The sequence below is a fragment of the Cygnus olor genome, chromosome 4, assembly GCF_009769625.2.
Source record: "Cygnus olor isolate bCygOlo1 chromosome 4, bCygOlo1.pri.v2, whole genome shotgun sequence".
Lineage (NCBI taxonomy): Eukaryota > Metazoa > Chordata > Aves > Anseriformes > Anatidae > Cygnus > Cygnus olor.
Genome location: NC_049172.1, coordinates 53,606,660 through 53,619,508, shown reverse-complemented (window position 1 = coordinate 53,619,508; position 12,849 = coordinate 53,606,660). Strand labels below are relative to the sequence as shown.

General features: G+C 42.5%; 1 protein-coding gene across 3 annotated transcripts in view; it reads right to left on the bottom strand.

The window, feature by feature from the left end:
- SMIM14 (small integral membrane protein 14) overlaps positions 1–12,849 on the bottom strand; it is a 53,150-nt gene that overhangs the window by 38,395 nt on the left and 1,906 nt on the right. The window contains exon 1 of one of the 3 annotated variants that reach the window (XM_040556071.1): positions 173–361. The exons of 1 other annotated variant lie outside the window; for it this stretch is intronic. The gene's annotated coding sequence lies outside the window, so the exon portion shown is untranslated. Of the gene's footprint in view, positions 1–172; positions 362–12,849 lie in introns of those variants that run through there. One more of the 3 variants, XM_040556072.1, reaches the window with a different exon arrangement.

The window sequence follows — 12,849 nt, the reverse complement described above, 5'->3', positions numbered from 1 at the left end:
CAAAAGGCACTAAAACCCCAAAGAGGACCGGGGACGACCCCCGGCCAACCCCAAACCCAGAGGCAGCGCGGCCCCGGCCTCCCTGCGGGCACTGCCCCGGGCCCCCGGCGGAGCAGCGGGGCCGCGGCCCGGGCGGCTCGGCACAGCGGGGGGACGCGGGGGGCGGGCTCACCGTGCTCCGGCCGCCGTGTGAGGAGGAGGAGGAGGAGGAGGAAGAGGAGGCTGACGAGGGCTGGGGCGGCCGGGCTCGGCCCCGCTGCTCCGGGCCGGCTCCCACGTCAGCCCGCACCACGAGACCCGGATCTGCCGGCTCCCGGCGGCGGCGGCGGCGGCGGCGGCGGCGGGGCCGGAGCCGGGGCGGTGCCGCGCCGCTCCCGCCCCTCGCTCCCGCCCCGCAGCGGGCCCGGCCGGGCCCAGCCGCCTCGGGAGGGAGGGGGGAGTTCCCGGGAACGGCCCTAAAACGAAGGAACGGCCCCAAAATGAAGCCCCCGGGGGGGAGCGGGCAGGGGGACGAGCCCCGCCGGTGTATGGGATACGGCCAGTCCCCTGGTTGTTCCCCGCGCCTCGAGCTGAGGCGTGAGGGGCTGGGTGGTGCGGTTCGTCGCCCAGCGCTCCTCCAGGAGCTCCTGGCCCCAAATCCCCTCAGCAACAAAAGCCTCGCTTGAAATAACACATTTAGAAGGCGTGGAACGAAGTTAGGATGGGAAACTTCAGGTGGTGGCTTCTCAGGTCAGCCAGGTGCCATGCAGGAGGATGGGGCCAAGTCCTGTCCTGGGCACAGTGACACCATGCCATGATGCACCGGGGATTACGCAGGAAAGAAAATCTGGTCCTCCAGTTTTTTCAAGGCTGGATTACATCCTTCAAGCCAAAAAACATGGATGCTGCTGAATTGCAGCGAGAAAGGCAGGCGAGATGGGAGTTGTGGGCTCCCACAAGTCAATACCTCATAGCACGAGTGCCTCCTACGGACTGATACGGCCCACACGGGGACAACCCTGGCTGTTCTCATCACTCTTTTCCGCCGTCACAGGGCTTTCAGACCTTCTTTCATGGCTATAGGGTTGCCATTTGTTTTCATCTGAGCGTTTTTTTCAACGCTTTGCGTGTCAAGCCTACATTACACTGCCGAGTCTCGGGCGCATTGCCAGTTGTCAGTCTTGCCCCTCCAGTAGTTTTTGGTGTGCAAATCCATGTTGTCCCTACAACGTGGTTAGCCTAGCTGCCCACTTCCATTGCAGGGCTGGCCCTGGGCATAACAGCCCACTTCCTGGGAGGCAGCTAGCCATGTCCCACAGTCCTGACTTGTCGTGGATCTTTCCCCTCCTTACCCATGTGTCAGCCCTTTCTCTTGTCTTAGTGCCAGACTAAACAGTGGCAATACTGAAAAGCGAACAGAAGCACAGACACAAAGCCAGGCCATCACACAAAAAATCTCAGGTGCACAGAGCCTATGTTGTCTTCTCTTCCTCGTTCCAGGGAACTGAACCTCTGGTAAGGCACCAAGGATGCTAAAATAGATCTCTAATTTGGGAATACAAAATGACATCCCTACAATATTTCCTGAAAGAACAGGTTTCTTGACAGCCAGTCCCAGGAAATTAGAGTGCAACAGAAACCATGAACACCAGCTGCATTGAGGTACACTTGGCTGGGCTTTCTCTGGCTTGAAGTATATTTTGGTTGTCCTGGCCCAACACAGGACAGTGTTAAGTTATCTGTGTTAATGGTTTCCTGCACAGTGTCAGAGGGTGGTCATAAGCAGAATGATCAACTGTAGCTGCATCTTTGCTCACACCTCTCCCTCAGCTGTCATCCTAAGCCTTTACCAGGGAACGAGCCATCCCAGAAGCAAGCAGAGATGGTTTCCCAACACCATTAAGCAGCCTTGCCTATCTGTCTACCCCTCCATACCAAGCACCTAGGGCTAGTCACTGTTCTAGAAAATGGAGGTGAGATCCTGAAATCCACAAACCAGAAACAACTTACCATACTAGTCCTGGTTCAAATAAGAGAGGAGAGCAACGGCAACTCATCAATAGTGGAGAGGAAGGTTCCTCCTGTCAAGCTAAGGCATGAACACTGAACACTTCTATTTTCTTGCCTGTGGGTAAAGCCAAGCAGTCTGTTGTTGCTAAACGGCTGACAAGCACACTTGGGGAAACTGCTGGAATTGGGAAGAGAGTCTCATAGTGACTGATTCTTGGCAAACAATTTGTACAATCCTAAAATTGGAAGGGATAGACTAAATGAGCTAGACAGGCTCAGATGCCTTGTCTGAAAAAACATGAACTTGCAAAGGGTCTGTAAAGGAGAGGCAGGAGCTGACGGGGATGAAGACTGAGCAATCTACAAGAAAGCAGCATGGAACGATGGCGCTTACAGCTACAGCTGTGATGACTTTCTCTCTTTGACTCAAATGCAGCCTCCTCGAAACTCATTGTATCACATCTTTCTCACTCATTTCTCACAACACCCCATATAGGAACTCACATCACAGTGTAATCTCTTGAAGTTGTCCCTTGATAAGATATGCATGCAGCAGTGTCTGGCCAGTTGGGCAGCATGCTGGGTGACATGCAAGCACGCACCAAACAGCTCCTCTCTCCTTAATCTTGTTTCTTCCCCTCATGCTGTTACTGCAAAGTTCTACATATCTGTGAACAATTTTACATTACTGGGCTCAGGAAAAAGCTGACCTTTTCAGTATTGCATTCTGCATTATTTGCACTGCCTCTTTGACAGCAAAATCTAATTATTTTTCTCTGTTCAACATGTATGTTTCCATTGGCATGCTTGGAGAGCTAGAAACCTGATGACCCCAATGAAGCATGGATTGTTGAAAGAGTGATCCTCGTGGAATGAAACTTCAGAATATGAACTGTCAGGGGAGAGGGACAGGCAATAGGAGCTACAGATAGTAGAGGGCAGGAGCAAGGAAAACTTCAGCTTATTGCTTTCAAATCAGCAAGTACATATATAGGCAGAAAGCAGCTAGGTATTTTGCATAAAGCACTCTGCCAGAGCATCCCTCAGAATTTGGCCCTCCTGGTTCCCACGGGCAAATGAACAAGCCATAGCAGGCACTGATTCTATCTCAGCTTCCCACTCCCAGGCTTCAGCCATCTGCTCCCCTTACACTCACAAATTTAGTGCACGACACAGCAATAAAACGAGATCCTGATACGGAGGCTGTGTTCAGACTCACTCCATGAATTCTCCCTTCTGGCAGGCAAACTAGGATGAAAACAGTGATGACTTAGGCTACTGGTAATGACTTTACAAACAAAGGCATGAGATGCATGCAAGATCAGCTAGCAACAAGGACAGAATAGTAAATCCATTGATTTTGGCACGCTAGAAAGGATCGTACTGCCCACTGCCAAGCTAGAATATGAAAACTCTGCTTGAAGGGCAGAAGATGGTAATGTTCCTTCCACCCATAACCCTGTACAACAGAGGAGGGTGGGAGCTGAGCAAAACTTACTGTGACATTCTCTACAACTGTCACATGAAAGCAGCGTGGATTGGGCACTCTGTAAAGCAGCAGGCAGATGTCACATTCCAACTCCTGGTGCTAGCTTTCAACCTTTTTACCCTAACAGGCAATGGAAAAGCAGGAGTCATGCTGGTGAGCTAACCTGCCAAATAATGCACGACCTTGCTACAGATATCCAAAACCTTATTACTTTTGCCATTCTGAAGTTCTCCTTCTGCTGATGTCCTTCTCATCTTTGCTGCCTGACTTGTGCCACTAGGCATTGTACCGCTCCCATCCAGACACTTTGTGGAACGGAAATTCTTCAGCTGCAATTCATGCATGATCTGACCTAGAAATGGGGCAAGTCCTCTTAATGAAACTCCTTTTCTGTCTGCTCCCTCTTTCCCTGTATGCAGTCCATAATGACTAGATAATGCTATTCCCAGAAGGAATCTGAAAAAAAAAAAAAAAAAACGTACTGCAAATTTTGATACTGAAAAGCCACTTGGAAGACGTCTGAAGCATGGTCTGAAAACAGCATCCAAGAAGTGGAAGAAAAAAAGACTATAACGTACCCTTGCAGTAGTAGCAAGGTATGAGTTGCCTTTTGGCAGTGACATGTCTTTTTAGCAACACTTTCAATTAGAAGGAGGCATCTAATTTTGGAAAAAGAATCCAAGTCCTTAGAAAAGTTGCTCACAGACATTCCTAGAATTCAGCTGGGATGGCATCGCACAAAGCACTGGAGAATTGCAAAGCACCCCGGGATACTAGGCAGCAAGACTGCGAATTAGCTGGCACAAAGACCGTATTGTGTGCTTAGGTTAATGTAACTGAAATTTAGTCATGTAATCCCAACTGAAACAAATTTATACTGCTGGATTTTCTCAATGTACAGATACAAGCTTAATGAACATCCGACCATAACCTAAGCTGTCAAGACTCGCAGAAAAATATGGCTGGGTGGAAGGAAGAAACCCCACTGAAGCTGTCAGAGAAGGGCTTTTGTATGGAGGGCTTTTGTGCTGTAGAAGCATCGACACACCAACAGACTTTGAGATGTCAGCCATCAGTCAGGGGAAACGATCACAAAGGATTGCTATAATGCTGCCAGATTACAGCTGGCCAATGACGTTTTCCAAGCCAGGAAATGGAGGAAGGAACTCTGAAACTGAGGAGACAAAGATTATTTTACAGTTAACTAGAATGTTAGTTACAAGGTCAGGCTGGCAAAAAAATATTTAAGAACGAAAGATTAAGATCTGATCCACTGAATTGTTAATGACAACACTCATCTGAACTAGGCTGAAACTTGGATCCGTAAAATAAGAACAGTACTCACTAACAATGCAAGTTAATGAGACAAAGGTCCACTGAATTTCATTGTGATTGATAATTATGCAATCAGTGTCAGGAACATATTTTGCAAATACTTTGGGAAATCCCCTCTAAAAATGTGGTCTAAGTGAACCAACACTAGCATAACTTTAACAAATTGTTTTTCCTCTGGGGCAGAAACCATAATAGCAGCTGCACAGTCGTGGTAGCTTTCTTGCAAAGAAAAGATGAGAAGCAGTGTGAACTGCTTCTTGAGCCACTGTAGTTCACAGCCATAAATTATCTGCAGCCATAAACTTACCAGCAGCTAACGTCGCTATATTTGTCTGAAAACTGCTGCCACTCGGGAAAAACACATATCATGTCACCCTCTCTCTATGTTCAGAGCCATTTCGCCATTCTGTCTGAATCTGCCTCTGAATATGAGTCAGAGCCCTCAACTGTTACAGTTCTTACAGACTTGAAATAAAAATGAATCCCGGCTCATTTTCCAGGTGAACGTCTAATAGAAGAAGCCGTATCTGATAGATGAGCCACAGGCACAAAACACAAGCCAGTAGGTTTGATGAATGTTAGTGCAGAAGAAAATGTGAGAAAAAGAAAGGAAAACAGGACCCCAAAGGATTTTTTGGAACACTTGACTACATCTAACTAAGAAGCAGCAAGGAGTCAAACCTTTCTGGTCAGGATTTGGGAATTATTCTGATCTGAAATGGATATGTGTAGTTTTGCAATTGGTAATAAGCACTCAGTATACAACTGAAATTTAAGAGTAACCATCCATTAAAAAAGGTATTATCTCCCAAGAACAAAGAGGGACGACATTTCATACATCACTGAGGAAGTGTATCAAAAGGCATAAAAGGCCTGTCAGTATTTAGTCACAAAGAGATGGCTGCACCTCTGTATGGACTCCAGAAGGAATAAATCAAATTGTTGGAAGAGAACCCGATCTGTTATCGTGGTAAGTGATACTTTGGTTTCTGCAGCACATTCAACCACGCTTTTCATCTTGGATCTTAGTAGGTGAGTATTGACAAAAACGAGGAATAACTCCTTTCTCAGCTTGCCAAGATCTGTGTGAACTTAATGCGATGGTTTTAGCTGGTGCACTTTTGCTCTTTGAGGACGTGGTTATGGCACAGCTGGATGTTTGCTGCAGTAAGTTATGTCAAACCTATTGAACAGGAGCTGTAAACCCTAAAAGTGGTTTAGCATATAAAAGATAATTAGAATTTACAGAATTGATAACGCTATCAGGTCAGGAACAAAAAAAAAATCTGTAGTATTCAGCTCATACTTCACACTTAGCAAATTTTGCAAAAATGTTGCATAAATTAAGGGAAACCATTTCAATGTTCACAGCGTGAATTTACATTTCCAATGTTGAAATGGGTTCTCGTGGTTACCTTTGTGTTAAGCTACTGAGGTCTAAATTGGACACAGATGTTGCCTCTAAAACTGGAGGTAATTACTGAAAAAAAGATGAAAAGGATTCGAAGCTGGTGCCAGAAACAACTGAGGGAGCTAGACTCTTCTTAGCAGCACACAGTGTCAGGGCAAGAGCAACGGGCACAAACTGAAACGCATAAAATTCCAGCTGAACATAAGAAAACACCGCTTTACTCTGATTCTGGTAGAACATTACAACAGGTTGCCTGGAAAGGTTGTGGCATCTCTGTCCTTAGAGATATTTAAAATCCAACCAAACATGTTCCTGGGCAACGTGCTCTAGCTGGTCCTGCTTCAGCAAGGGAGTTGGACTAGATGATCTCATGAGAGCACTTCCACCACAATTTCAGTGGGAGTAAAATTCTTTAAGATGGATGACACGAAAATACAGGGATAACAAGACACCAAGAAATAGCTGTGCAGGAAGACAGTGCATACACAGACGATTTGGGGTTCACAGGTTTTATGCCTGCTGTATGATTAGGGAAGGGACCAACAGTGTAACACCAACCACAACGTTCCTAGGACTAGGAGCTGGGAGCTGCAAAATCCTGAAAGACAATCATCCAGCATGACTGAATTTCTCCCAGCATGACTAACCTCTAATTGGGGAAAGAAAAATACAGTCTAGAATACTGCCTTTTAAAAGGTGCCAATTTCCAATTTACCATGCAATCTTTTTGCACTCTGTCAGGAAGATGGGAAAGCTGTAATGGAATTTTATGAGATGGGTTACACCTCACTGAAACTGCTATAATTGCTACCCCTCATTTGAGAAAATGCACAAGACAAGCTCCTCATACCCAAACTGGATCTTCCAGAAACAAAGGCAAGCACTACTGCTGAAAACAAAGGCACAAAGAGCAGCAGGGATCTTCTCAATACTGTTCTGTGAAACATTATGTACCTGATAGAGATCCAAAGACCAGAAAAATTGCCTGCTTCTGCTCTGTTCAGGGACATTGCACATGAGCTGATACACTAACCATACACCATTTGAATCTTTTTTGTTTAACATGACTTTATCCTCCATTTCTTCCTTTAACAACTTGCCAGATCCCATTTCCTTGCTAGCCCCGTAGCCAGACTGGAGACAATTAGATTAGGAAAACAACAAAATCAGTTTGTCTTAATTTGTATTCTTGAATTGGTAGTTACTGGTTTATACGACTACAAATGCCGTTCAATTAACTTTTTCCATGACTGTGGTCTAAACAGTGAGTAGTGATTTAGACTTAATGATTTAGCTAAATTAGTATTCTACTGTAGTGAGATCAATAGAAAAGTTTCTTTTCCTAATACAAAGTTGTCCTAGCAGATACTTTAGGATGGTATCAACAGCAGTACAACTTGATAAATTACCCATCTGTCATGGATGAGCTCTTTTGGGATGATCTCTGACAAACTTCACTAGCTTGTAAATTTTTATTCTAGACAGTTCCAAAAGACTTCCATCAGTTGTGGATTTGGTGACCATCATGACAGATCATACTGTAGTTTAGCAAGATGGCTCTCATTAGAAATAAGTTCAAATTCTAGTTAGAATCTTCAAAAAGCCTCAGAATCCCAAAATTGCTAGATCAAGCAATAATAGCTGAATACAAGAGCTCTAGATTTCTTTTTTATTAAAAGGAATGATATTTTCCTCTTTTCAGGATGCCTAAGAAATCTTGTGTGCTACAAAACAGATTGAAAGGATTCATAAGAACTGATGATGCAAAATGCTCTGGAAAATATCCTCTCTGTGGTTCTCACTTCCTCTAGAAGATTTCTTATTTTATTGCATATATATTTCACATACTGTGGTTATTCATACGTCGTTCATCTATAATCTCCTATAACTGGAAAGCTTTTTGGAGTAGGGACCAGGTGTAATGTGTAGCTATTGCCTGCAGGAGCTTGATCCCTATTTGCACATCCCTTATTGCAGCCTGCATTGATGGCTCTATGTCTCAGATCACATAGACTTTTGTGAAGAGCAAGAGGTGTCCAGTCACATCCCATTCTCCCAAGCAGACACAGTGGTGATGTAGCAGAACAGTTTCTAACATAAAATACCCGAGAAAGTGTTGCCTGTCTCCTCAAAAGAAAAAGGAGGAAGCCAGGCGGAAGCACCCTGTGGACCCCAATCTGATCTACACGCGGTCAGTTGGAGCAATTTGTGCACAAAAACCTTTCCAGCAGATAGCTTTTCTACACTTTCAGGAACATGAAAATATTTTGGCAGTTAATGACCATAGTCTACTACCAGTGCTGTGCAATTAGGCTGTTACTGCATTTACTTTCACTCTAACAGAAAGCGTTTTTATTTTTTATTTATTCTGGATTCCCATATTCATTCAATTAATGCTTCACAATAAATGCTGCTCCAGTTCTAACTCTAAATTAATTTGTCCTAATGAGATACCCTAACTCCACCCCCAAGCAATCACTCCACAATATCAGTGCCATTTTAATCTTCTCTCTCACTTTCTCACTGCATTTAGCTACTTCTCTTGCTACTACTGCGCTGAACAACAAATTTAAGCTTCTAGCTTCAAGGTTGTATATGCTTCAGCCCTGATGACATTTATGAAATTGAGGTTTTCTGTGCATCAGTCTCAATCTGATTTGAGTCCCTATGGTCATTAAAATAGCAGGGATTGTTATTCAGTCAGAAATACTAAGGACAGAGGAGAAGATGATGTCCAGTTGTCCAGGAAAAGCTGTCCAGCTGCCCTTTTAAGGCAGCTTTTAAGTCCCTTTTGTATCTATCTATGAAAAGAAGACTGCCATATTCTATTAAATAAAGTTACACAGATTTGATAATGTACTGTAAGTTATTACATTATTAGATGGTAATGCAAAATGCTTAAACTTGTACAAATACTTCAGTCAGAGTAGAAGATGTTTCTAAGTGGAAAAAAATATACCAGCAAAGCAGTGTGGTAACTATATCATTTATATTATTTGCCAAATCCTCTCTTCCCTTATAACTCTGATACTCATAAAACTAATAATAATAGGTTGTGAAATCTATTTTTGTACTCCCAACTTGCTTTCATTTTGAAAGGATCCTCAAAAGGATTGCTATCTTCTTTTCTGTAATAGGAAGAAAAGAGTACAGCTTCACAATTTTTTCCTTATAAGAAATACTTTTAGTTCCCTCTGATAGATTTGTCAGTCTTCTGAGGCCAAATTTTTCAAGGCAGATGCCCACTCATTAAGAACATTAAGAAAACTGGGTCCTCCCACAGAATTACAAGAAGTCTGTCATAGCCAAACCTGTTTTGTTTTTTTTTTTTGGTTGGTTGGTTGGTTTTTTTTTTTTTTTTTTTTTTTTTTTTGTTTGTTTTGTTGTTGTTTTTGTTTTTTTGCCTTTCATGAACCCACAAGAAACAGCTTCTGGGTCCCAAGGTGTATATATCACCAGCTGAAAATCACTCCTCCACAAAGCATAAGTTTTAAAAAAAATAAAAACGCTGACAGACTTAAAAGGGGGCTGTTTGTATCTCGGTTTTCCTATCAAAAATATCAGGTTCAGATAAAATATTAATTTAGAAGATATTGCCTTGCCACCAAATTAATGAAAAGTCCAGGGCATAACATCAATTTCTAATGAAAACCCTTAACAAGTGAAGAAGAATAGGGTATTACTATTAAACTACCAAAACTTTCTGCACAGGCATTATTTCATGGAAATTTTGCTAAGTGTTGTTTAAGCCATAGATTGATGTAAAATCAATAGCTGTATTAATTTCTGATCTAACTCCACTAAGTCAGGCAAGTGGCATCATATGTTTTCAAACCAAGTGACTTCAGATAAATCTGATCTTTAGCTAGTGCACTTACCGTATTTTAAGAAAATATATTCAAGCTGCTAATGACACGAAAACCACAACTTTAGAGAGAGCGAATCGTGACTGAATGCAGCATCTCTCCACTGGGAACACCAATTTCTGTCCTACCGTTTCAGGCATTTCCGACTGCAGAACTCCTCCAAGTCCTTCCTGAACACCTTTACAGGAAAGATTAGACGACCATTTTTATACAGTAGCAGTGCCATGAGCTCTCTGCAAGGCAAAGAGCTCCCCAACAGCGGGATCTGTCTCAGACGAGCAAGAAAATCCGCCCAGTTCCACCCAGGAGAGGGCACTGTTACACCTGGCCACAAAACCGGACGTGGACACGGATAGGAGGAACAGGAAAGTTGGGGTGACGACTTAAGAACTCGGTCAACTCGCACAACCAGTTGGTTATTTTTATGATAAAGCTCATCTTCGGAATGAGTTGAGTCACCCGGACGCTGCCACAACAGGAACACAATGTGACAGACAATAAATGCGCGGGATAAATCTGTTTTCATAGTCTCTGTAATGAGCAAGATGCCATGCAGGTAAATGAAACGGCTTCTGGCATGCAGACCTCTATGCAAGCTGGAATAACCGAGAGTGTAAATTTGTAGGTGTAAATTTGGTGTAAAACAAGAGCTAAATTTTAAACTGGCTTATTTTTATTAATATTCCATGCTTCCGTGCTTCAATTTGTTGCTGATTTCTTAATAAAGCATATCATAAATGAGCTTATGAGCATTTAAATGCAAAGTGAATACCATCTAATACTAACACAACCTGTAAGGTTAATCCTTTCATAGATGCCTCTTGAAGATAAGTGAAATAAGAATACAAAATATGTTACAATTTCAGTCCCTCTTTCTAAAGTGTTTGAAATCACTACACAGATCTCTTGAGACAGCTCTCTCCTCCGGTAAGAAATCCTCCAGCAACAATGAGAGAAGACCAAACTTGACATTTTTGATTTTTCTAAACTAAAGAGGCCAAGATGGGGGGGCAAGGACTGAAGTCTTGTTATGCAAGATGGAAAAGAGCAAGAGAAGTAAAAATATGTTGCATGCTGAAAAGTTACAGATTCAGAAATTGTATTTTCTTCTTCTTATCACGGGGAACAACCACAATAATTCCAAATTCTCTTGAGTAATTCTAACAGAAAAATACACTACTGACATGAACTGAATAAAATATGCAAAATATGGAAATGAGGAAGAGATCACCAAGAATTGTAACTTGAAGAGAAGCAATTTAATCACTCAGTGCTGACATAAGCATCTTGGAGTCCTCAGGCAGTGTGCTGGGGTTGAGGGGAATCCATAGTCTCAGACAGATGAGCCATGCACATGCTGGTTGTTCTGTATTTGCAGCAAGTCCAGCACGCCCACACAATCTGTGCATGAGAAAGAGCCACTTTTCCATGAAGATGTGGGGAACTGTTTCTGACATATAGGTTGTGGGATGGATAACATCTCCCATATTAAGTGGGAAATGATATCTTGTTTAGCATGTTTGGTTATCCTAGCATTGGCAACAGCAGCCTTTTCCTGCTGAGACTGGGCTGATGTCTTAAATCGCTGACCTCAGTTTATAGCCACTGATCCTATAAACTTTCCTCCTGCAATAATATTGTATAGTTACAACTTCATTTAATACACCATATTTCCTGCTCCTACTTCCAGAAGTATTTCAAAGCAATATGCCAAACACACTAAACGCGTGGATACTCAGAACCGTACCTCCCAGTCTTATTATTTATGACCAAGACCACAGGCAAAAGTATAGACCACTGCAGCTAGTTTGTGAAGGCTGCTATTGAAAGAACTGTTTGCTATAAGGCTAAACTGACGATGGGATTAATGAAAGAACAATCTTCTGAATTGAGATATACTACAAAATTTCACATTACAAAAAGTGAGCTATGTTCAAAGGACTGCAGTCTTTTGTATGTGGGTTTTTCTAAGGGTAAAAGACTAATGAGAACTTAATTCAGAGGATACACGTAGATTTGTATTGTTGACATACTATAACATGTATAATGAAGTCAGACATGGAAGTCACTGAAATTATGCAAAGAGGCTGAGTATGCTCTCATTTTTGCTAAGCATTGTTTTCTTTCCAAGCATTTAAAAAAATAAATAAAAAATACTGCTTGAAGACTTCTAGTCTACAGTCCTGTTGTGGCCTAAAACCCTGTAGACTCTTCTGCAAATTAGTAAACTACAGTATTCTACATAGAATATAGTATTCTATGGTATTCTACATTCATACCTAAAGGGGGTATACGACAATAACCTCAGTATGCTGACGACAGAGTATTGATTTTATGCAATATTTTAATGCTGGCAGACCTTGCCACTACTCCTTTCTACACCACCACCACCCCTAAAAAAAAAAAAAAAAGCCTTTTATATTCTCTATTTTTTACCAAAAAAAAAATCAAAAGAAAAAGGACAACTAAAAAGGGGAGCTGGAAAAGTATATGGTGAATATGAAACAGTTGCAAGATAAGAAAAAATGCCTATTTAAGGACAAAGCAAAGGATTGGGTTATGGTAAGGAAAAGAGATATGGTAATTCATATTAATTTGATTTGCTTTTTGCAGTAACAGACTCTGACATTTGTAATCCAAATGAGCACATGGGAATGAACCTAGATACAAACCAGGCAAAATCACTGCCCTTTACTGTGGCCGTTACTGGATGTCTACTACCTATAACATACAAACACACTCATAGGAACACAAAGGAT